General features: G+C 40.1%; 1 long non-coding RNA gene across 1 annotated transcript; it reads right to left on the reverse strand.

Annotated features, from left to right (window-relative positions):
• Positions 1-9,283: 9,283 nt before the first annotated feature.
• On the reverse strand, positions 9,284-18,562 carry LOC117661996 (uncharacterized). The gene is made up of 3 exons (XR_004590216.3): positions 18,449-18,562; positions 9,819-9,889; positions 9,284-9,575 (listed from the first exon to the last, which is right to left on the reverse strand). It is a non-coding gene; the product is annotated as an uncharacterized LOC117661996 (long non-coding RNA).
• Positions 18,563-22,749: the final 4,187 nt, after the last annotated feature.

A 22,749-nucleotide genomic window follows, 5' to 3' on the forward strand; every position in this document is an offset into this window, starting at 1 on the left:
CTGAATCTCTCTACTGTTGATACTGTGTTGTCTAGTATTGTAAGAGGTGGTAGTATCTTCAAATATCTTCAAGCCTTAATATGGAATTTGACAGCAATGTAGGAATTTATATTTTTTTTCTGTAGAATGTAGCTAGTCACACTAAAGTACCAGTATTACAATTCTGTTCCTCAAATGTTTTGTCATTTCAGGAATCCTAAATAACTCACAAGTTTGCTTCAAGTGAAATTTATTGCAAAATATTATTATTAAATGCATTTCAGAAAAGACTTTTCCTAATACCTCAGTCAGTTATATTTGCATATTTTTAAAAGAATCTAATTTATTTTTTTATGCCATTGCTCACCAAAACTATAAAAAAAAATCATCAAAACTTTTTTATTTCTGTGAAAATATCATTCTCCTCTCAGAAAGCCAAAAACCAATTAATATTATTCAAAAGGCAATTATACAGGATTGTACATGCTTGACAATTGTTATGGGAAGTATGAAAAGGTACTGAAAAATGAAATAAAGGGAATGTTACTGTTGCTATTACAGTTGCTGTTTTATTCCGTAGATTTATATCACCATTTTTCTACCTGTAGGTCACCAGTGGAAGCTACAAACAATAATGATACTGACTTATAATAATAAGTTCAAACTCAGAAGCCATAAAAGAAAACTGTGTAGGACCATGGATAAAATTATGTCATTGAAAGAGCTAGTAGTTATATTTTCTAAACTTTATTTAAAACAAAAACTAGTTTGAAAATAAGATATCATGAGGGGAAAAAATAGCAATAGCACTTAGATTTATATACTGTCCCATAGTGCACTCTCTGGATGGTTTACAGAGTCAGTTTATTGCCCCCAACAATCTGGGTTCTCATTTTACCAACCTTGGAAGGATGGAAGACTGAGTCAAACTAGAGCTATTCCAGAATCAAACTCCAGGATGTAGGCAGAGTTTGCCTACAATATTGCAATCTAAGTACTGTGTTACCATGGCTCTATAATTAGCAGTATTTTTTAAGAAAAAAAAATGGGAAAAATATTTTTTCCAAATTCCCTACACTTTCTTTTGCATTGACTTTCTAGAAAATTAATCCAGGATCCTGAGAATTCCTAATTACTGGCAGGTGAGAATTAAACTCTGCCAGAATATAAAGAAGTCTGATGCTCATAATTTCTTTTCAAGCATCCAGTGGTTTTTGAGCACCCTCAGTCTTGGTAAGTTCTTGTATAAGACTGACCATGATGAAGATTGACATCTTAATAAGTCAGTGTGACTATTATGCTGGAAGATTCCTGTTTGGCTAGTAACAATTAGGATATAGAGAACTGTCAAATGTAACCTCTGCCCTCCCTGGGTACTGTGTACTTTCATGCTGTACACATACCCTGTTTCTCCTAAAATAAGACATCCCCTGATAATAAACCCAATCGGGCTTTTGAGCGTATGCACTAAAATAAACCCCCCCTCCAAAATAAGCCCTCCCTGAAAATATTTAAACACATGTGCAGCTGGTCCCCGCCATTTCCTCTGGTTTCCTCCAAGCACCCCAAAATAATAAGACCTCTCCAAAAATAAGGCCAAGCGCTTATTTCGGGGTTAAAAAAAATATAAGACAGGATCTTATTTTTGGGGAATCACGGTAGTGTATATACTACATGATACCGTTTGTTCTTTTCCTTTTGTTTTCTAGTCAATAGTATAGGCAACTGTACTTCTTGTTATCCTTTATTCTTCTGCCAACTTCTCAGGAGAGAAGAGAAGAAGAATGATGAAGGGGCCAGAAGAAGACACCTCCATCCATCCATCCATCCAAATGGTGCTACTCTTTGGAATATTACTGTTTACAGTGTTTTATCCCATTTCCCATCCTTCATTTTGACTATAGAAAACAGTAGGTGAGTTTCTCCAAACAAATGAACTTTGTTCATTTCCATAGGCTGGTGATGCATTTGTTCTTTAATCAGACTCAAAGGAAAACATTGGGAGTTCCAAACTGAGGTTTGGGGTCAGTAATGTACTGAATGTTTATATATCTATGCACAGTCAGTTATGATAATAATACAAGTGAACTATCTCCTGGGAGTATTGCAATGAACTAGAATCTGCATCAGAAGTGGAGGAAACTTAAGGAGCTTTAATGACAAAAAATTAAAGAATGTGTTAAGTGGCTAAGAACATTGAAGTACAGCTAGTCCCCGAGTTACAACCAGAGGTGGGTTTCAGCAGGTTCTGACCAGTTCTGGAGAACTGGTAGTGGAAATTTTGAGTAGTTTGGAGAACTGGTAAATACCACCTCTGACTGGCCCCGCCCCCATCTATTCTCTGCCTCCCGAGTCCCAACTGACCGGGAGGAAATGGGGGTTTTGCAGTAACCTTCCCCTGGAGTGGGGAGGGAATGGAGTTTTTATAGTATCCTTGCCACACCCATCAAGCCACACCCACAGAACTGGTAGTAAAAAAATTTGAAACCCACCATTGGTTACAACAGTTTGTTTAGTGACCATTTGAAGTTATAAGAGCACTGAAAAAAAAGTGATTTATGACTGTTTTTCACACTTAATGATTGTTGAAGCATTCCTATGGTCATGTGACCAAAATTCAGATGCTTGGGAATTGGTTCGTATTTATGACAGTGTCAGTGTCCAGTGGTCATGTGATCACATTTTGTGACCCTCTGAGAGGCAAAATCAATGGGGAATCCAGATTCAATTAATAACTGTGTTACTGATTTAACAACTGCAGTGATCCACTTAATGACTCTGGCAAGAAAGGTTGTAAAATGGAGTAAAACTCTCTTAACAACTGTCTCACTTAGCAACAAAAAAATTGGCCTCATTTGTGTTTGTAAATCAAGGACCACCTCTATGAGGTTTTGTGCATGTCTTTCCTGTTATTAAAAGAAGTACCCAAACCAACTTTTAAACTGCCTAAAAATATTCTGAGACAGATTTTAGCGCTTGCTTCAATTTTATTTTAATTAGTTAGGTTGTCCCAGGCTGTGATCATTAATACATACGGGAGATAAAAGACGTGAGTTAATATTGTCATTGCCAGAACATAACCTAATGCTCTCGAGAGTCTTGTGATGTGTTCCCATAGAAACAAAGAGAGTGTTACCAAACAGCCTCTGAAAGACCTCTGCTGAAATTGCAGGAACTCTTGGGAGGGTGGCAAAATTGACACAGGTCACCGCAATTTCATGTGCAACATTGCTGGCACATTCTTCCCTTTGGTGTTATGAAACACTGTAATTGGATCCTTTAAAGACCTTGTTACAGTCAATATGATTTTATTTAAAAGGCAGTGCTTTCACCACTGGTTCCCCCAACCCCGCAGGCCCCCTTATGCACTCTGTTGCTCTTCTGTCAAATGAACTTGACTCACAGGGAAGGAAATCTTGTTCCATTCAGATCTGGCATTTTTAATAGCTGCAAAATATTGGGAATATTGGGAGCGAAAGCAGACAGTCAAGCCTCACTCACAGTCTTTCTACTCTCATCAGTCACAGCTTTGGACTTCCACTTACTAAGAGGTCAGCTCTTTGAGATAGCCTAGACACGAAGCACCAACCATGACTACTAGCAGGGTCTTTATTGTAAGTAATAGAATCTTGCAGGTCTGAAAGTACCTCTCTCTTCCTTTACTTTTACTATTCGAAAAACCAAGGAGGGGTTTTTCTGAGATGCTTTTCTCTACCCCCATCCAGCGGTGAAATGCTCTGCGGATTGCCACCTGTTTGCTGCCCACTTGCATGCGCAGTACACACCAAATGCACAATACTTGCGCATGTGCACAGTGACCGCCAAATGTGCGCTCCACAAAAAAAGGAGAAAAAGGAGGCTTAACAATGTAAGTAGAACAGCAAGGGGGGGAAGAGCTGTGCCGTGTGATTTAGATTCGGAAATCCTGCTTTCTAGTGAATCTAAATTGCGTTGCACAGCTGATCTTTGGAAATACCAGTTTGGATGAACCAGTAGCTTTTTATCACTACCAGTTCTCCCGAACCGGTGTGAACCGGTAGCATTTCACCCCTGCCCCCACCCTTCCTTTGGATATGGATCTCATTTATCAGATCGTTGTCTACACTGTGCCATTTCCTTCTGTTTCCCAAGGCCATTCCCAAATACCATTACAGCAGAAGGTCTCAAGAGGATCCCCCCCCCATGTTCATCTGAATTCTCTTGGATTTCTCAGTTGATGAGAAACAGGAAGGAAGTTCTTAGAGGAGAGATTAGCACTTACAAGCAACTCCTCCTCTTCTTCCTTCTCTTCCTCCAAAGAGGAAGAAGGAGTATTTGGTATGTTTGCCACCTTGAGTTATTTATAAAAAATAATAAAGGGTGGGTAAAAAAATCTAAATCAATCAGTCAATCAATCAATAATATATCTTCATTAAAAAAAGGGGACGGAATCCTGAGTAGTATATCAAGATCCCCAAGCTAAATCAGAAACCAATCTGCCTTTAGTTTTATTTTTATGATTGCATGATGATCCTAAATCTAGCAGTCTGCATTCTTGTTTTGTAGTAAGGTGGAAAAAAACCTGAAAACCTGATGGTTTGGATGGAAGAAAACACACGCCTTATTGAGTGAATAACAAATAAATTTGTAAATTGGAATGTGATACTGACAGATCAGGCAGCAATTTTCTGAGATTACGAAGGAAATTAAGTTGAAGTTTTCTAAAGCAGCTGTCATCAGTGTAGCAACGCAAACATGTCCCATTTGCTACCTATCCAGACCAGGTAATAAGTAATTTTTCACAACAGAACTCTACAATTCCAATATCACATGTAATGTAATTGCAGTGATACTGTTGTGATAAGATAGTAATTTTCTAGCTTGTCAGGAGATGGGAAATACTGGACTGTTATTTGGAAATGAATTAAAATAAATCCAAAACTCTGTTAAGGATCCAATTTTGCTTACAGCTGCACGAATTTAAATTATTTTAAGGGCAATAAACACTGCAAAAAAGTACCTTTTGTGGCTTTTTCTCACCATAATTTAAGGTAGGATCATATCTTGCCATTATTACTTGATTGACAAGGAAACTTCAACCTTTTTGGCTAATGGAAATTCTATCTCCATTCCTCATTCAGAGTCATTTTTAACTCCTATCTGACCAAACTATTGCGGTCAAAAGGCTATCTTTCCCATATCCTTCTTCCCTCCCTTCCATTTTTACAGAAGATGTTTAACTATCCTATAGGTAGATTTCTTTTAAAGTCATGCCTCCAAAAAGAACCCCACCTACTTGTAAGAGAATTTTAGTTCATTTGGACTGGAGACCAGCACACAATGGCACTGAATCACAAACTGGATTATTATGATATTGGAGGCTAAAATAGGTCAAAAGTGAATGGGGAAACAACCCTTCTACTGTGTTTCTCCAAAAATAAGACCCTGTCTTATATTTTTTTGAACCCTGAAATAAGCGCTTGGCCTTATTGCCATGCGCTCAAAAGCCCGATTGGGCTTATTATCAGGGGATGTCTTATTTTGGAGAAAACAGGGTATACAAATAGTCCTTGATTACAACCATTCATTTAGCAAACATTCAAAGTTACAATGATACTGAAAAAAAGTGACTTACAACCAGTTGTTATAATTATGACTTTTGCAGCATCCCCATGATTATGTGATCAAATATTGGGCATTGGTAACCAGCATGTATTTGCAATAGTTGCAGCACCTCAGGGTCATGTCAATGCTACCTGTGATGTATCCAACCAACTTCTGACAAGCAAAGTCAATGGGGGAAGCCAGATTTTTGAGAGACCAACATGCTGGCTAGGGAATGCTGGGAATTAAATCCAAACTTCTTAAAGTTGCTAAGATTGAGTTGCACTGCTCTAATGAGAGAGGCTAATGAGAGAGGTTGGTCATAGAATTTAGTACACAGAAGTGGATCAAGCATGTGTACATGTGTACCTGCATTCCTATGACTGGGGTCCTAACAGAACCATAATGAATGAAAGGTTGATTTTTTTTTTACATAAATAAATCATGACTCATACTTAGGATGGGAAACCATCAGTGATGGGTTGCTACTGGTTCGCCCCAGTTTGGGCGAACTGGTAGCAGCGGTGGCAGGAGGCTCCGCCCACCTGCCCGGACGTCATCAAAAACACTCTGCATGCACAGAAGTGGCGCACGTGAGAGTTAAGCGCACACACGCACACGAGCGAACCAGTAGCAAAGGTAAGTGAAACCCACCCCTGGAAACCATATGCTACTGATTCTAGCTTTCAGCATCTCAGTCTAATGTAGATGCTGGCTAGAGTGCTCTGAGTTGTATTTCAGGAACGTGTGTGTATGTGTGTGAAAATTGTATTTCAGGAACATGTGAGTGTGTATATATGTATATGCATATCTCTCTCTCTCTCTCTCTCTCTCTCCCTCTCTCTCTCTCTCTCTCTCTCTCTCTCTCATATATATATGAATGTGTATATCTACATATACATATATATGTGCACACATACACACACATACATTCCTGAAATACAACTCAGAGCACTCTAGGCAGCATCTACATTAGACTGTTCTAAATAAATATATATGAAGAACAGTGCTTTGTGTTTGTGCAAGGAGAGGATATTTATGCTTTTATTTCATATGAGTAGATATATCAGTGCCAAATTTACAGTGTGACATAAATGGGATTAGGTGAACATTAAGCTCGCCATAGTTTAGTTCACGAAAATGAGCCTCAGGTGATAGATTTCGACAGGAGATATGGAGCTAGTGGAGGAAAATACATGCCACTATGACAAAATTTAGAATTTTTTTTTAAAAAAAATTATTATAGTTTATTCTTGAGCATAAAAACTGTACACGCATTATCTGCTAGCAACGAAAACAATGGTGTTACCATCTATCAGAAGCTGCTTCTGTCAGTCAGCTGCAGTGAAGAATCACTCTGGTTACTAATGAGAAGAATCTGTCTGGATACTGGCTAGCAAGGCCTGCAGTCTGTAATCAAAAGCTGCAGCCAATCATTGGATAGCTTAGAAAATTGCCAGATTGGGTGGTGCAGGAACTGAAGTGCAGTAAGAAAAGGGGGAAGACAAAATCCTAGTGGAATGCTCCAGTGCAATGCTACTGGATATTTAACCATATATTAAAACATTTAAATCTTAATTCTTTTCCTAGAATCTGGATCAACATGTTAAAAAAAATTCCAACCAATATGGAACAACCATATTCTTGTTTAAATTAAGATAGATAATTTCTCCTAAGTATTAGTTTACAAAATGTCATTATCTATTGGGTTGTTTTGCTGATCCACTGATACTTATCCAAGTATTGCAATGCAACCTCCATACTTTCTGAGAGGAATGGGTTTCATTGAATGAGTTCTTACAAATATCTCGCTTACTAGTCTAAATGTACTTTAGAAGCCAGGAAGGCTGCAAGGTGCTAGAGACATTATGACACAATGAAAAATAAGCTATGAAATCACCAAGCAACTAAACCAAGAACCAGATTCTGGTTGAACAGGTGTGTCTTGCTCAGGTGTCTTGCTGGTTTGTTTTCATTGCAGGGTGTTATCTGAAGGGATCAAATTCAGGCATGAAATACAGGAATCCACACTCAATAAATTCATACTGAGCTATATAAATAAAATAAAAATAAAATAAAACATATGAAGAGTGGTTGAAGGAATTGGCTATGTCTAGTTTAATGAAAAGAAGGATTAGGGGTGACATGATAGCAGTCTTCCAATACCTAAGGGTCTGCCAAAAGAAGAGGGGGTCAACCTATTCTCCAAAGTATCTGAAGACAGGAGAAGAAGCAATGGGGGAAACTAATGAAGGAGAGAATCAGCCTAGAATTAAGGAGAAATTTCATGATTATTAGAACAGTTAATCAGTGGAATGACTTGCCTCCAGAAGCTATGGGTGCTCCAACATTGGAGGTTTTTAAGAAGAGATTGGACAGCCATTTGTCTAAATTTGCCATTTGTCTCCGAAGACTCAGGGCGGCTTACAATACATTTTAAAAAATAATTATAAAAAAACATTGAAAAATTAAAAACATTAAAAACATTAAAAACTCATTCACGCCATTCATGGCCAGATCTCGCCAGATCACAAGAGCGAGATCAACGGCCCCAGGCCTGCTGGAAAAGCCAGGTCTTCACCACTTTTTGGAAGGCCAGGGTGGGGATGGTCCGGACTTCAGGAGGTAATTGGTTCCAGAGAGCTGGGGCAGCCACAGAGAAGGCCCTCCCCCGCGGGCCTGCCAGCCGGCATTGTTTAGCTGACTGGACCCGGAGAGACCAACTCTGTGGGATCTTACCGGTCACTGGGAGCTATGCAGCAGAAGGTGGTCTCGAAGATAACCTGGCCCTGAACAATGTAGGGCTTTAAAGGTAATAACCAACACCTTGGATTGTGACCGGAGACCAATAGGGAGCCAGTGCAGCTTGCGGAGAATTGGTATAATGTGGGTGTAACTAGGTGAACCCACGACAGCTCGCGCGGCTGCGTTCTGGACCAACTGTAGTCTCCGAACACTTGTGTTGTGGTATAGGGTCTCCTGCTTGGCCAGTGGGTGGGACTAGAAGACTTCCAATGTCCCTCTGTTATTCTGTTAAAAGGGAAAGGGATTATGGTCAACATAACTCTGACGTTCCAAGAAGTCCCACAATTTGTAGGCCACGGGTTCTGCCTTTTGCTATAAATCTCAGGAACGTATCACAGTCCGAAGCTTAGATTTTCTTTTTCACATATTACTCTCACAGAAGGAAAGTGGCAAAACTCCAGTCTACCATGCTGATAAAAGGGGAGGAAAATATTAAAGGTTCATGCACAAAGGGAAAAGGGAATACCACCTCTGCCATGGTACAATATTGAATAAAATTGTTCTTAGTGTCAAATGGCTTCTGGCCATGTAAAAATCATCTGGCAATAATGCATATCTGTTGCATTACCATGTGATGGGTGTCACACGGCAGATATGAAACAAGACCTTGCCTTGAAGGTTTCAATAACAAGGAGCTAGGTGGAGTAAACCAAGTAGAAAGTAAAATCAGAATGGTAGTGGGTGGGAGGCAAATGCATACTATTATTTTCCTCAAGTTTCCTTAATACTGCAAATATTTACCATTAAGCTGAGAATTTTAGGTGTCAAAATGCCTCTATAAAAATCAGGTTCAACTTATCCAGGGATGGGCTTATTAAAGAGTATATATGGTAACACTTTTTAAAAGCACCCATATTCCCTTCATGTATAAGCCCATCTGCAGATAAGCAGACCCTCCAAATTTTAATCAAAATTCAATTCAAATCTTTATTGTCAGTGCACAACATATGTACAATGAGATTGGTTGAGCTCCCTCAGTGCACACCCCCAAACACAATACAACTCACAGAGAAGACAGAAAATCCTTAACCCAATAAAACATATTAACAACCCCCAGTCCTATTGCACCAGTGTGAACATGTTACGCCTGCAAGTCCATCGTACTATGTAGTTATGGTGTTATTTCACATTCAGGAGTCTGTCAGCCCACAGATAAAAACTGTTCTTCAGCCTGTTTGTGCAATTGGCTAGGCTTCTATATCTTCTTCCTCATGGTAGGTAAAAAATTTGGTTTATAGATCTATATTATGTCTTTGATTATTCAGCCTTACCACCATAATTACTACACACATACACTGTGCAGCATTAATAAAAATGTATTGTATTGGGTTTCCTGTTATCAAAATAATATACTTTCATTCTGAAGAATTTTGGTTTTTGTTATTACTTTATCAGCTGATTTTTGTAAGTACAGAACCTTTTTGTCTAAATTATTTTTTTTTCTTACTTACATTCATTCAAAAATACTTCCAGGCAGCAATCTTATAGCCTCCCCAGGATTAGCAGCTGGGCGAATGAGCATCTGAAAAAAAAAAAGAGGTGGAGCTATGTCTGAATAATTATAATAATGTACTTATATATGAGTATGAGAAAAGCCATATATCTGTATGGCTTTTCTCACAAAAGTTTTGCCTAGATTTTAAATGGCATTGATCGAACTTTGTGGTGCCATGCAGACTAAAGGCCAGGGGTCAAAGCAGTCTCTCTTCAGCCTTTTGTCCCACAGACTTGCTAGAAAATGCTGGGGATATTCTGACACTAATTCATTTCTCAGGTCCCTTTCAAAACCATACACTATAACCCTAAATCCAATCCAGCCAGGCAATCTAAAAAGATGCTATGATAAAAATTGATAGCTCCATCAAAAGCTAAAGAATGATTCAGGAGAACACAGTTATGCACACACTGTCTATTTTCCAGCTAATATCATCCATCAGGGTGATCAATGCTATTTCTGTTCCAAAATCAGGGTTGGGCCCGAAGTGGAAATAAACTCTTGACTTCCTAGATTTGAAAGGTGACCCACTCCTCTAAACTTTTACTCCAAAATAAAAGTTGAAAAATAGGAGTACAGTTTTCACAGATGCAAGGAAGAAAGAAAAAAAGAGGAAAAGAAAGAAGGCAAGGAGAGGGGAGGAAAGGAGAGGGAAGGGAAGGAAAAGGAAGGAAAGAAAGGAAGAAAGAAAAGAAAACAACCTGGAAAATCTCTGTTGTTCTCTGAGGAATTGTTCCTCAGAATATGTGTTTTCTGATCAGAACTAATAAAGGCCTACTATATATATTTGATCTTTAGAACTGCTCGGGGGTGAAATCCAGCAGATTCTGTCAGGTTCTGGAGAACTGGTAGCAGAAATTTTGAGTAGTTTGGAGAACCGGCAAATACCACCTCTGGCTGGCCCCAGAGTGGGGTGGGAATGGAAATTTTACAATATCCTTCCCCCAGGAATGGGGAGAGAATGGGGATTTTGCAGTATCCTTCCCCTGGAGTGGGGTGGGAATGGAGATTTTGCAGTATTCTTCCCCTGCCATGCCCACCAAGCCACGTCCACCAAGCCATGCCCACAGAACTGGTAGTAAAAAAAAATTGGATTTCACCACTGGAACTGCTCTATTGAAACTTTATATTCACTCATTTTCAGAGATGGTATTCAGTTGGTTCGTACCAATTCAGGTGAACCTGTAGCGGAGATCGTGGGTGGGCAGCTCTATGACATCCTGTTTTGGGATGTTTTGAAGGCTGGGCATATGTGCGGAAGGGATGGGCGTGGCGAACCAGTGGTAAGAATATTGGAAACCCACCACTGCTCATTTTGTTCATAACTTTCCAAATTATATGGTGATTCGTATATATTTTCATAGACAGTAGTAACAGATACCATTGTGATGGGTGGGCTGCTAAAACAAAGCAAGGTTATGGCATACACTTGAAAGGAGACCGGGAAGCCTGTAATTCTGTCTATCTGGCAAAAACAAAGAATGCTTATTCACAGAGAATATGCATGTGTAAAGCTTGTAACAATTTTAGGTGATTAGTGGACTGATAACAGTAACAAAGAGTTAGACATCCTACATAGTTCAGCTAAAAGTTAGGAATAGAAATGGCCTAGATGTTACAATATTTTGAGGATCAGACTCAATAATAAATTCAGAAGTATTTTTCTTCAGTTAAAGAAGAGTTTATTCATAACAGGCATTCTACTTGTTCTGTCAGATTTTACAGTGAGAAGCAAGCATGAGGTAAAAGCATTCTCTATTTATATCAAAGGGGAGGAGTCAAGGATGGGGGTGATTACATATGAATACATTAAAGGAGGAGGAATAAATTAACTCTTAATATCCTGTACATATATACATATCTCTTGTTATAGAATAAGGCATTTACTTATGACAAATCCCCCTCTAAATGCCGATTCGATATATAACAATGATTGCATTCGGATTCAGAGCTATATAGTACTTGTAATTTTGATGTCAAGTATTTGTGTTGTTTAGAAGGTAAAGGTTTAGTTAATATATCAGCTATTTGTTCTGAGGTTTCGCAGTGGATTGCTTTAATGAATCCATCCTGAGATAAATGTCTGACGTGTTTAAATTTGATATCTATATGTCTGGATCTTTGACCAATGGCGTCAGATCTTGATATTTCTATAGCTGCCTTATTATCTTCATGTATGACAAATGGTAGTATTGGATTTTTCCAAATATCAGATAATAAATCATTAAACCATACTAAATTATTTGAGGCTTTAGATAAACAGACGTATTCTGCCTCTGTAGTGGAAGTCGCTACTAAATCTTGTTTCCCAGTGTACCAGAATATTGGGCAACCATTTAAAAATAATACATAACCTGAGGTGCTCTTTCTACATTTGATGTCACCTGCCCAGTCTGCATCAGCGTAACTGGTGATAATAGGTTCTTTAATATTATTGGGTTCTAAGAGTAGGCAGAAATCTATGCTGTGCTTTAGATATCTTAGTATTCGTTTGACTGCTTCCCAATGATACATAAGTGGCTTACTTACATGTCTAGATAATAAATTAAGTGGCAGAGCTATATCAGGCCTGGTCCAATTAGATATATACAAGAGAGAACCAATAATTGATCTATACAATGTATTGTTCTCGAATTCAGGCGAAGATTCATCCATATTCCTTAAAAAATCAGTCTGCATAGGAGTATCGCAAGGTTTGGCATCTCTTAAATTGCATTTTTCCAGAAGTTCTATAATTTTATCTCTCTGAGATAATTTGAATCCCTTTCTTGTCTTATTGATTTGAACTCCAAGGTATTTGTTTACCCTTCCTAGCGACTTTAAAGAGAAATGTTCACTTAGTCTGGATACAAATAAGTCTTTCTTTTCTTTATGTTTGCCTATATACAAAATATCATCCACATAGATTAACACAAATTCTAATGATTCACCTTCCTTTCTAACAAAAAAGCAATTGTCTGCAGTTGTGGCTTTGAAATCCATATTTTTAAGCACGCTGACAAGACATTCATACCAACGCTTGCCGGATTGTTTTAATCCGTACAAGCTTTTGTTAAGTAACCAGATCTCATCTCTGTTTGTACATTGGCTATGAGGTGCCCTTACATATATCTCTTTGTCGAGTTTTGCATGTAAGTATGCAGTCTGCACATCATATTGAAAGACATCAAGATTGAGTATAGCCGCTATGACTAAAGCTGTTTTAACACTTTCAGTTCTTACAGTGGGAGAGTATGTGTCAGTGTAATCCTCAGGATATTTTTGAGCGTAACCTTGTGCGACTAATCTAGCTTTATATAATTTATTACCCTCTTCTAAATCTTTGATTTTGAATATCCATCTGGTGCCTATAATTGTCTTGTTCTTAGGTGCAGGGACTGGTGTAAATACACCTAATTCACGCAAGCTGTTCATTTCTTTTGTTATGGCTAATTCCCATTTTTCTTTTTCTTCCATGGGAAGTTTTAACACTTCCTCATATGTGTTAGGTGTTGGTATCTCGTCATTCACACACATTATATAATCCTTATACTTATTAGGTAATTGTCTTCTGTTACACCTGATTGTTCTTATTGGAGTGCTCTCATTATCGTGTAGATATCTTTCTTCCTTTTTGGTTAATGAATCTGTTTTTATCCTGGTGTGGTTACCTCTCCATGTTTTGTTTTTGTCATCATGTGTGTTATGTTCATGTTTCTCTCTTTCTATTCTGTCTTGTTGTTTAATGTTTGGTTTAGTATTTTGGATTATCTCGTTAAGATGTATCTTAGACCAGTTGGCCTGTTCATGAAACACTGCTGTTCTTGAGACTATGAATTTGTTATTACTGTCAATGAATCTATATCCTTTTGTGCCTGTTTCATATCCCATGAATCTAAGCCTTCTGGATACGTTATCTCCCTTACGTCTTAATTGTTTTGGTATGTGTACGTCTGCTGTAACCCCAAATATGTGCATGTGTGAAATTTTAGGTTTCCTATTGTACATCACTTCGTATGGTGTTTTATTTAGTATGCTAGACCAGGTCCTATTTTGGGTATAGTTTGAATATAGTAATGCTTCTGACCAGAATTGTTTTCCTAAACCAGCATCTTCTAATGTACATCTAATCATGGTTTGCAGTGTCGAGTTTTTTCGTTCTGCTGTACCATTTTGAAACGCAGAAAATGGGCTAGTCGTGAAGTGTAGCATTCCTTTGTCTTTTATCCATTGTGAGAATTCTTTAGACATGAATTCGGATCCCCTATCTGTCATGATTCGTTTTATTTTGATATTGTGTTGTGTTTCTACACGTTTGTAAAATTCTTTGAATTTTTGGAAAGTTTCATCTTTGTGTTTTAAAGTATAAACAAATCCATAACGGCTATAGTCATCTACAATAGTTAGGAAATATCTTTTTTTGTATGTGATGGATGGTGTTAATGGACCAACCAGATCCATATGTACCAGATCAAAAATTTGGTTAGAGGTTCTTGTTGCCCTTTTTGGTTTTGGGTTAGTTCTGAGTTTTGATGATTTACATACTGAGCATTCTAAATAGTTTTTACAATCCTTTATTTTAACGCCATCAGCATGTTCAATCATTTTTTGTATTACAGGGAAACTTGCATGTCCCAATTTTCTATGCAACATGTGTGCACATTCATCATGAATTGGTTTGCCTATATTGGGCCTTTTGTTATTGTGTGTATCACTAGTGGGTGTGTCTTTGTGATTATAGTGTGTTTTGGGTTCTTCATTGTCATTGTTGTTACTATGTTCACTGTCTATGTTAATGTCGTCATCAGTGTTTGCATTAATGTTATGCAACCATTTATCTTCTGTTACAAGAAAGGGTAGACCCCCTTCGATAATTACACTATTCAATTTAGTCCCATTCTTTTCTAGTATTGCTTTTCCTCCAGAGAAGATTATATTTATGTTGAAATCTTGGCTTAATTTCACTGCACTAAGTATGTTATGTGATATTTCTGGTATCAACAATACCCCCTCTATTTTACCCAAACCAGGTATATTTACATTTCCTTTCCCTATGACTTGAACATTTTCTTGATTGGCTACTCTTATCATAAATTTATCATTTGTGAATGAAGACAGTATTTTCTTGTTATTTGTTGTATGATTAGTCGCCCCTGAATCTATGAGCCAAGCATTATTTTTTGATTTTTGTGTGATGACATCGTTATGTTTATCTAATCCATTTAATGATCCTGATTTCCTATCCCTTGAATTATCTCTATCCTTTCTGCGTTCTCTGTAGTTTGGGGAGTCCCTATATCTGTATCTATCAATAGATGATTGCCTGTCTTGATATCTACCCCTATAGTCACGGTTTTGTCTTTCCCTATGAAACATGGGGCAATCTCCCTTAGAGTGTTTTCTGGATCCACAATTGTAACATTCAATTGTTTTTTGGTGATTCTCTTGGAAGGCTACTCTTTTTGCCTGTCTGTGTTCTGTGTATGCATTGTATCTACTTTTCCTCAAATTATCTTCAGCTATTAACTTGTTTGACAGACTTTCTATGGATAAGTATCCTAGATTGATTGAGTCTAAGTGTGATATGTAGTTATCCCATGATGAATCTAATGAGTTAAGGATAACGCTTTTCATTGTCTGTTCTGATATTATTTCTCCTCTTAGATGTAATTCTGCTCTGATTTTGTTTAAGGATATTAAATGTTCACTTATGGTGGTTCCAGATCTTAATTTGGCTGAAAAGAAATCTTTAGACATCCTAGTGGTTGTTGCTACACTTTCACTGTGAAACAATTTAAACATGCATTGAATTATTTCTGAAACAGTAAGATTATGCTTAATACTGTAGTACATAGCAGGTGATATGCTAGAAATTATTAAATAGAATGCTCTGTGATGCAGGCAGTCCATTTTTAGAGTCCAAGGTCTTTTGGGAGGATTGGTTATAAAAAATAATAAATTTTCTTTCATAAAGACAACCTGAATTTGTTGACACCATTCCTGTAAGTTGATGCCATCAATTCTAAGTTTTGGGAAATCACTGGGTAGATTCCCAATATTATTATTCCCACTACTTACAACTGTGGGTAGTCCATGGTCCTGTAGATGTTGAAAATTGCAGAATGGTGTGGGTATTCTGCTGATGAGCTTGAGAGGTTCTCCTTCTTCATAAAGTTCATTGTAGTTCTCTGTGTTCATCTGCGCATGCGCGTTGGTCATTTCTCTGCTGAAGCCGCTGGGAGAGGTTCTCTTTGCTGTAGCTCCCTCGTAGTGCTCTCCTTCTGATGATTCGGTCTCCGGCTCGATCTTGGGTGTTCTGCTGGCAGCTGTGGTTCGTCTCTTCTCTTTGGAGCTTTCTTGCTTGGGGTATTTTGTTCTTTGGATCGTTTGCGGTGTGGGGGAAAGTTCGCAGGGCCCTCTGGGTTCAGGCGTCGCCATCATCGTTGTCCGGATCGAGTCGTGCAGGCTTTGAGGTGTCTGTTTATTTCTTCGTCTCTTTTGTATTTTTGCATTATCGGCTTTTATCGATTCTTTTGAAATTGTTAGACTTGTGCCAAATGTTTTAAATAGTTTTCTCATGGGTGTTTCGATTTCTTGTTCGGTGGATGATTCTTCTGTATCTGTTTCTGACTCTTCAGAAGAATAAATATATTTTTTGTTATTTTTTGTGTTTTTTCGCGCCAGAGTTTTTGAATGTTGCATTCTGATTGGTTCAGCCGTGTTCATTTCTGTGGCCGGTTGAAGAAAAGATGGCTGCCTTTCAAAATTTTGAGCGGGACCTCTGGTCTTGCTTCTGGTCATTTTTTCTTTCGTTGTAGGTTCGCTCACCATTTTTGTATTTTCGGGTTTGGCTTTTTCAATGTCTTTTTCTCTCGCTGCTCCGTTTTCTTCCAAGAAGCCTCGGAGTTCCGCGATGAGTTTGTGGTCATCTTTTTGACTTTTTATTAGCCTCAGTATCTCCGATCTGAGGTCTTTGTCTTTTATTTCGTTCTCTTCTTGGTTGTCGGTTTCATCTGCTGTTTCTTCGATGTCTGTGGTGTTATCTTCAGATTCTTTGATTGTTATATTTATTGGTTCGTCGATCATTTCGTGATCTGTTTTTGTTTCTTTATCATTTGCCCTGGTGTTGGGTCTTTCTTTTTTAGGCATGTTGGATTTTATTGAGTCAGTTCAACCATCGACTGCTACCAGTTTGTTACAATATTTTGAGGATCAGACTCAATAATAAATTCAGAAGTATTTTTCTTCAGTTAAAGAAGAGTTTATTCATAACAGGCATTCTACTTGTTCTGTCAGATTTTACAGTGAGAAGCAAGCATGAGGTAAAAGCATTCTCTATTTATATCAAAGGGGAGGAGCCAAGGATGGGGGTGATTACATATGAATACATTAAAGGAGGAGGAATAAATTAACTCTTAATATCCTGTACATATATACATATCTCTTGTTATAGAATAAGGCATTTACTTATGACACTAGAGCAGGGGTGTCAAACTCAATTTCATTGAGGGCTGCATCAGGGTTATGTTTGACCTTGGGGAGGTGGGGGGGCATGGCCAGGATGGGCATGGCCAGCTTGACATCACTCGTGTCAGGGGCACCGGTGGCCCAAGCGCTCTGCCAACAAAAACTGGCTCCCGAGCTCAGTTTTCGGCTGGGATAGCCTCCTGCAACCATCTGCCAGTGAAAATTAAGCTCGGGAGAGCTATGTATGTCCCCCTAAAAAATGCTTATTAGATGATATTTCTTATATAGCCCGCCTTGTCCCGCCTTCGGCTTTAGTGAAAATTTTTCTTAAGAAAAATAAAAAAAGAAAAAAGTTTTCTTAAACCTTTGTTCTGGTTTCTTGGCATTTTGGCCAGGACCCCTTTTCTTGGAGCACTCCAGTAAAAGAAAACAAAACCTGCACCTCGTGTCTAGTGTCCTCCATTGGCCTCAGCAACAGGCTCAGATGCGAACTGGGAACAACAATCGGTAGCCATTTTTGGGAGTTTGCAATGTCATCTGCTTTTGTGGCTCACAGAGACTCAGTCTGCCATTTTGCTGATTTTTTTTCCTGCCATTTTGTTTCTCTTGCAATAATGAAGAATCATTTCCACTACTCGGAATATTAGAATAAATATTAGATATAAATATTAGAACAAATAGTCATTGTTCACAATCTTGCCCAATTTAACCCTCTACCTGCAAGATGCTCTGCTTAAAACAATATTTTGTTCCAATGTCCAAACAAAGGTCTTGAAAATGTTTCATTTTGAGTGTAAGTGAAAGTTTTGACTTGGAATTTTAAAAAACAGATTCAAGTTCAGTCTCACCCGAGGATATACACTGGCTGACTTTAGGCCAGTTGTTTTCTCTCAGCCCAGCCTACCTCACAAGATTGCTAGGAATAAAGGGCGCCGACCTAAAGACATGGCTCTTTCAGCAACTTCTCTGATCTGCTGTGGATTTTAACTGGGGATTTGGGGATTTTAATTGGTTTTTAATATTATTTAATTTTTATCTATTGTCAGGTTGTCTTATTGTTGCGAGCCGCCCCGAGTCCTATGGGAGAAGGGCAGCATATAAATCTGACAAATAAATAAATAAATAATAAATATAAAGTACCTTGAGTTTCAGATGAAAAGGTGGACTATAACATCTAATAAATAAAATTAAACATATTCAATAAGCTTTGAGGCTGGCACATTTTTGCATAGAAAAACTTTGCACATGACTGGTAGAAAATTCTCCCTAGAGAAATACAAAAAAAATTCACTTGGATTCAACCATTTTCTAAAGACAAAATATGCACAAATCTCTCTTTTTACTTAGTCCTGTCTACTTTGGTGGCAATACCTTTTATGGTTTGAATTAATTAAATTAATTCCTGGTTTATCTTTAGTTCTCTTTTCCTCTGAAAAATAGGTTACATCAAATATACCATCACCTGGTATATTTGGGAAACACCACTGAAAAAGACACAACAACATGAAGCAGTCATCAAGACACTTTTTCCTATTTTCTCAATACACAGAGCATAATACTGGCAAGAAGCAGTAGTAATTATTTTAGACAAAGCTACAATAAGAATGTCATTCCTAAAATATTTTATGTTTCAAATCTGGGACTAAGATGGTTAACATAATAATGAGCAAGCAGACAAAGACTGCTTAGAAAGTTTAAAAATCATATCCAATGAATTATGTGAATCATATCAATGTGCCCCTGTTATTACTCAGAATTACTCAGGTTTTAATTAAAAGCAAAGGAAAGACAATAACTCTTTGCACACTACTGAATTATACTTTTCCACAACCCTAATTAACCCAGCCTATGAAGGATGCTGGGAGCTGTAGTTTAGTCTTATCTCTGCCGGCATAAATATGCCACGCCTAAATCAAAACGAACCTTATACTTAAGCTACCCCTGACTGCTGCCCTTCAAATATTTTGAACCAGCAGTCCCACATCTCCAGATGTTATCATTAATTACTCAAGTTATCCTTAATTTAAGAGTATGCTGTCTTTCTGCATGCTGATATTAAAAAATGCCTCGTCACATGTCAAATGAAAAACTGAAACTTGGCTCAAAACACAGTTGTACACCACTTTCATTTCTCACCATTATATAATTGCAAAAAAAATAAAAAATAAAAATAAAAAATAAAGCATTTATAGCCATATTAACTTTAGCCAGGAAAGCCATGGGGTGACCTTGGCTCAGTTATTCTCTCTCAGCCCAACACACCCCACAGGATTATTGTGGAGAAAATTGGAAGAGGAAGGTGTGTTATGTTCACTGCCTTGGGTTACTTGTAAAAATAAAAGTGGGATACAAATACATAGGCGACATGGTGGCTCAATGGCTAAGATGCTGAGCTTCTCAATCAAAAGATCAGCAGTTCAGTAGTTCGAATCCCTAGTGCCACGTAACGGGGTGAGCTCCCATTATTGTCCCAGCTTCTGCCAATCTAGCAGTTCGAAAGCACATAAAAAATGCAAGTAGAAAAATAGGGACCACCTTTGGTGGGAAGGTAACAGCGTTCCGTGCGCCTTTGGCATTTAGTCATGCCAGCCACATGACCATGGAGACGTCTTCAGACTGCTGGTTCTTCGGCTTTGAAACGGAGATGAGCACCACCCCTAGAGTCAGGAATGACTAGCACATATGTACGAGGGGAACCTTTACCTTTACCTTACCATATCTCATTCAATAGCAGAAGACTCTATTTATTTATTATTTATTTATTTTATTTATTTATTTGATTTGTATACCGCCCTACTCCCGAAGGACTCAGGGCGGTGAACAGCCAACAATAAAATACATAAATACACAAAATTTAAAAACCCGATAAAATCAAATTAAACTTTTTGGCCCAGACAAATTAAAATATCCCAATAATTTAAAAACAGATTAAAATTTACATATTTAAAAAGGGAAGAGATCAGGCCAAGCCCGCTTGATGGAATAAAAAGGTCTTCACAGCACGGCGGAAGGAGCGCAGATCCGGGATCCTCCGTATCTCCGGGGGGAGCTCATTCCAGATGGTAGGTGCCCCCACAGAGAAGGCTCTCCCCCTAGGGGCCGCCAGTCGACACTGTTTGGCTGACGGCACCCGGAGGAGTCCCTCTCTATGAGAGCGTACTGGCCGGTGGGAGGCTATTGGTGGTAGTAGGCGGTCCCGTAAATAACCAGGCCCTAAGCCATGGAGCGCTTTAAAGGTGGTAACCAAAACCTTGAAGCGCACCCGGAAGACCACCGGGAGCCAGTGCAGCTCGCGCAGGAGAGGTGTTACATGGGAGCGCCATGTCGCTCCCATTACCACCCACGCGGCCACACTCTGCGCCAGTTGGAGCCTCCGGGTGCTCCTCAAGGGGAGCCCCATGTAGAGAGCATTACAATAGTCCAGGCGGGAGGTGACGAGGGCATGAGTGACCGTGCGTAACGAGTCCCGATCCAGAAAGGGACGCAACTGGCGAATCAGGCGGACCTGATAAAAAATCCTCCCGGTCACGGCCGTCAAGTGCTCTTCTAAAGACAGCCGTGAATCCAGGAGGACGCCCAAGTTGCGAGCCCTCTCCATGGGGGCCAATGATTCGCCCCCAATAGTCAGTGATGGCGTCAACTGGCTATATCGGGACGTCGGAAACCACAGCCACTCGGTCTTGGATGGGTTGAGCCTGAGCCTGTTCCTCCCCATCCAGATCCGTACGGCCTCCAGGCACCGGGACATCACTTCAAGGGCATCGTTGGGGTGATCCGGGGTGGAGATGTACAGCTGGGTGTCATCAGCGTACTGATGGTACTCCACCCCGAAACCACGGATGATCTCGCCCAGCGGCTTCACATAAATGTTGAACAGGAGAGGCGAGAGGACCGACCCTTGCGGCACCCCACATATGAGGGGCCTCGGGGTCGACCTCTGTCCCCCTGTCAACACGGACTGCGACCGGTCAGAGAGAAAGGAGGAGAACCACCGCAACACAGTGCCTCCCACCCCTAACTCTTCCAACCGGTGCAGCATGATACCATGGTCGATGGTATCAAAAGCCGCTGAGAGATCTAACAGGACCAGGACAGAGGAGCACCCCCTGTCCCGAGCCCTCCAGAGATCATCAACCAACGCGACCAATGCCGTTTCTGTGCTGTACCCGGGCCTGAAGCCCGACTGGAACGGATCCAGATACATCATTTCATCCAGGTGCTGGGGAAGCTGTTGCGCAACCACACTCTCAACAACCTTTGCCACAAAACGAAGGTTGGAGACCGGACGATAATTTACCAACATTGCCGGGTCCAGGGAAGGCTTCTTGAGGAGAGGCCTCACCACCGCCTCTTTCAAGGCGGCAGGAAAGACACCCTCACCCAGCGAAGCATTTATAATCCCCTGGAACCAGCCTCGTGTCACCTCCCGAGAAGCCAGCACTAACCAGGAGGGACACGGGTCCAATAAACAAGTGGTCGCGTTCAGTCTACCCAGAATCCTGTCCACGTCCTCAGGGGTCACAGGATCAAACTCATCCCAGATAACATTCTCAAGACCTGCCCCAGTCCCTCCCCCTGAGACTATCCAGTCGGAGTCCAGATCTTCCCGAATCTGAGCGATTTTGTCATACAGATATTGGACAAAATCCTCGGCTCTACCCTCCAAGGGGTCCTCCCGCGCTTCCTGGTGGAGCAGGGAGCGGGTCACCCTAAACAGGGCGGCCGGGCGATTATCTGATGACGCAATAAGAGCAGCAAAATAGCTACATTTCGCTGCTTTTATCGCCACTAGGTAATTCCTAATATGAGCTCTTACCAGTGTCCGGTCAGATTCAGAAAGACTGGCCCTCCAACTACTCTCTAGGCGTCTTTTCTGGCGCTTCAACTCCCTCAGCTCCTCAGTGAACCAAGGAGCTAAATGAGATCGGCGCCGGGTCAGAGGCCGCAAAGGCACGACCCGATCCAGAGCTCCAGCGGCCGCCCTATCCCAGGCGGCCACTAGGTCTCCAGTCGAGGCGTGTGCCAGAGCCTCAGGGAATGGCCCAAGCTCCATCTGGAACCTATCCGGTTCCATCAGGCGCCTGGGGCGGAACCATCTTACCGGCTCCGCCTCCCTGCGGCGGGGTGTAGCGGTTCGAAGGTCAAGACGAAGGAGAGAGTGATCAGACCATGACAAGGGCTCGGTGACTATATCCCCTATCTCGAGATCACTCAACCACTGTCCAGAGACAAAAACCAGATCCAGCGTGTTTCCCCCCGTGTGGGTAGGGCCATGAATTAACTGGGTCAGGTCCATGGCTGTCATGGAAGCCATGAACTCCCGAGCCACCTCAGATGCCTCACCAACGGACGGCAAGTTGAAATCCCCCATGACCATAAGTCTAGGGGTCTCAACCGCCACCGTGGCGATGACACTGAGTAGCTCGGGCAGGGCTGCTGCC

This window comes from Pantherophis guttatus, chromosome 2 (assembly GCF_059756535.1).
Source record: "Pantherophis guttatus breed Tessera chromosome 2, ASM5975653v1, whole genome shotgun sequence".
In the NCBI taxonomy this organism is placed as follows: domain Eukaryota; kingdom Metazoa; phylum Chordata; class Lepidosauria; order Squamata; family Colubridae; genus Pantherophis; species Pantherophis guttatus.